This window comes from Oncorhynchus masou, unplaced genomic scaffold (assembly GCF_036934945.1).
Source record: "Oncorhynchus masou masou isolate Uvic2021 unplaced genomic scaffold, UVic_Omas_1.1 unplaced_scaffold_7359, whole genome shotgun sequence".
Classification (NCBI taxonomy): domain Eukaryota; kingdom Metazoa; phylum Chordata; class Actinopteri; order Salmoniformes; family Salmonidae; genus Oncorhynchus; species Oncorhynchus masou.
The window spans coordinates 1-3,847 of NW_027013814.1; the positions used below are offsets into that span (position 1 = coordinate 1).

The 3,847-nt window shown below is 41.5% G+C and overlaps 1 long non-coding RNA gene across 1 annotated transcript; it reads right to left on the reverse strand.

The window, feature by feature from the left end:
• Positions 1-2,903: 2,903 nt before the first annotated feature.
• LOC135537267 (uncharacterized) lies at positions 2,904-3,427 on the reverse strand. The gene is made up of 3 exons (XR_010455188.1): positions 3,379-3,427; positions 3,195-3,251; positions 2,904-3,018 (listed from the first exon to the last, which is right to left on the reverse strand). It is a non-coding gene; the product is annotated as an uncharacterized LOC135537267 (long non-coding RNA).
• Positions 3,428-3,847: the final 420 nt, after the last annotated feature.

Below are 3,847 nucleotides of genomic sequence, written 5' to 3' on the forward strand. Positions count from 1 at the left end.
ATTCATTATTAACCTGGGGGATTAACCTGGGGATTAACTATTAACCTGGGAATTCATTGTAACCTCAGGGGGATTAACCTGGGGGATTCATTATTAACCTGGGGGTTAACCTGGGGATTCATTATTAACCTGGGGATTAACTATTAACCTGGGGGTATTATTAACCTGGGAGATTAACTATTAACCTGGGGGATTCATTATTAACCTGGGGGATTCTTCAGTAACCTGGAGTTATTATTAACCACAAGGGATTAACCTGGGGATTCATTATTAACCTGGGAGTTAACCTAGAGGATTCATTATTAACCTGGGGATTAACGATTAACCTGGGGATTCATTATTAACCTGGGGGATTAACCTGGGATTATTAACCTGGGGGATTAACCTGGGGGATCTCATTATTAACCTGGGGGATTAACCTGGGGATTTAACTATTATTAACCTGGGGATTAACTGGGGATTAACACAGAGTTCTTAACCTAGGATTCATTAACCTGGGGATTAACTATTAACCTGGGGGATAACCTGGGGATTTATTAACCTGGGGGATTAACCTGGGGGGGATTCATTATTAACCTGGGGATTCATTATTAACCTGAGAGTTAACCTGGGGATTAACTATTAACCTGGGAGATTAACTATTAACCTGGGGATTAACCTGGGGGATTCATTATTAACCTGGGGGATTAACCTGGGGGATTCATTATTAACCTGTTACATTATTAAGGGATTAACTATTAACCTGGGGGATTAACCTGGGATTAACCTGGGGATTCATTATTAACCTGTTAACCTGGGGATTAACCTGGGGATTCATTATTAACCTGGGGGATTCATTATTAACCTGGGGGATTTATTATTAACCTGGGGGATTCATTATTAACCTGGGGGATTAACCTGGGGATTCATTATTAACCTGGGGGATTAATTCATTATTAACCTGGGGGATTAACTATTTATTTATTAACCTGGGGATTCATTATTAACCTGGGGGATTAACTATTAACCTGGGGGATTCATTATTAACCTGGGGGATTAACTATTAACCTGGGGGATTCATTATTAACCTGGGGGAATTATTATTAACCTGGTGGAATTATTATTAACCTGGGGGTTTCATTATTTTGATTATCAGGCAGAGACCTGGGGGGTTTAATTATTAACCTGGGGGATCCATTATTAACCTGGGTGATTAATTATTTTGATTATCAGGCAGACACCTGGAGGATTAACTATTTTGTTTATCAGGCAGACACCTGGAGGATTAACTATTTTGATTATCAGGCAGACACCTGGAGGATTAACTATTTTGATTATCAGGCAGACACCTGGAGGATTAACTATTTTGATTATCAGGCAGACACCTGGAGGATTAACTATTTTGATTATCAGGCAGACACCTGGAGGATTAACTATTTTGATTATCAGGCAGACACCTGGGGGATTAATTATTTTGATTATCTGGCAGACACCTGGGGGTTTAATTATTAACCTGGGGGATTAATTATTTTGATTATCAGGCAGACACCTGGGGGTTTAATTATTAACCTGGGGGATTAATTATTTTGATTACCAGGCAGACACCTGGGGGATTAATTATTAACCTGGGGGATTAATTATTTTGTTTACCAGGCAGACACCTGGGGGTTTAATTATTAACCTGGGGGATTAATTATTTTGATTATCAGGCAGACACCTGGGGGATTAATTATCTTGATTATCAGGCAGACACCTGGGGGATTAACTATTTTGATTATCTTGCAACGCTTTGTTATAAGAAATGAATTTGCAAAGCACACACACACACACACACACACACACACACACACACACACACACACACACACACACACACACACACACACACACACACACACACACACACACACACACACACACACACACACACACACACACACACACACACACACTTCACCAGCCCCATCTGCCTTATAGGCCTCTGATAGGACAGAATATAATACCCCATTAAGTAATACCTTGTGGTAAGCATTTCACTGTAACGTCTACACAATATGTTTCAGCATTTCACTGTAACGTCTACACCTGTTGTATTCAACATTTCACTGTAACGTCTATACCTGTTGTATTCAACATTTCACTGTAACGTCTACACCTGTTGTATTCAACATTTCACTGTAACGTCTACACCTGTTGTATTCGGCATTTCACTGTTACGTCTATACCTGTTGTATTCAACATTTCACTGTAACGTCTACACCTGTTGTATTCAGCATTTCACTGTAACTTCTACACCTGTTGTATTCGGCATTTCACTGTTACGTCTACACCTGTTGTATTCAGCATTTCACTGTAACGTCTACACCTGTTGTATTCAGCATTTCACTGTAACGTCTACACCTGTTGTATTCGGCATTTCACTGTAACGTCTACACCTGTTGTATTCAACATTTCACTGTAACGTCTACACCTGTTGTATTCGGCATTTCACTGTTACGTCTACACCTGTTGTATTCAGCATTTCACTGTAACGTCTACACCTGTTGTATTCAACATTTCACTGTAACTTCTACACCTGTTGTATTTGGCATTTCACTGTAACGTCTACACCTGTTGTATTCAACATTTCACTGTAACGTCTACACCTGTTGCATTCAACATTTCACTGTAACGTCTATACCTGTTGTATTCAGCATTTCACTGTTACGTCTATACCTGTTGTATTCAACATTTCACTGTAACGTCTACACCTGTTGTATTCAGCATTTCACTGTAACGTCTATACCTGTTGTATTCAGCATTTCACTGTTAGGTCTATACCTGTTGTCTTCGGCATTTCACTGTAACCTGTTGATTTTGGCGCATGTGACGAATAAAATTGGATTTGATGAAGTTTCAGTGATGTGTTTGGTGACTCACAGGCAGTCCAGGTTTACCCATCTCTCCATCCTTCCCGTTTTCCCCGGGAGCCCCAGGGGACGCAGAGAGGCCCTCAGATGAACCTGGGGGCCCAGGAAGCCCTGGAGGACCAGGTGGACCCTGGATGAAGAAAATAAATCAATAGCATTAACGCTAACAAAATAACACGATACATATGTCATAACGCATAAGTGCGTATGCTAATTTATGTGTACCCAAATGGTGTTTGTGGCTATAGTCAGAGAGCAGAACAGCAGCAGGTGGATTCTAGAGATTTGAAAAGGATGACCACTCACTGTCATAATCTCTGTGTCTCCGTCAAAGTACTCAAAGCCTGAGCCGTCCACACCATCCTGGAAACCACATACGCTTACAATGAATGAATTAACTGGTGACTCAACGAAAACAACCAAATCAATCTTCCAAATAATTCTTCCATCCATCTATTCACATCGGTGTGGTTCATTCCACACTACATACCGGGGATCTGGATGAGTTGGGTCTACCCGGTGGTCCAGGAGGTCCGGGGGACCAGGTTTGCCCACTCCAGAATCACCCTTCAGGGGTCAACAAACAAACACAATCCAGGGTCAAACACAACAACCAAGTACAACAGTGTTTCTTAATCCAATCCTGGGAGACCCTTGTTGGATAATGCACATTTTAGTTCTGGCCCAGCACTAACACACCGGATGTAAATAATCGCCAGCCCTTGATGTAATTAATCGCCAGCCCTTGATGTAATTGATCGCCAGCCCTTGATGTAATTGATCGTCAGCCCTGATGTAATTAATCGCCAGCCCTGATGTAATTAATCGCCAGCCCTTGATGTAATTAATCGCCAGCCCTTGATGTAATTGTCGCCCAGCCCTTGATATGTGTGTCGCCAGCCCTTGATGTAAGTGTCGCCAACCCTTGACGTAATTGATTGCCCAATCATGACGTAATG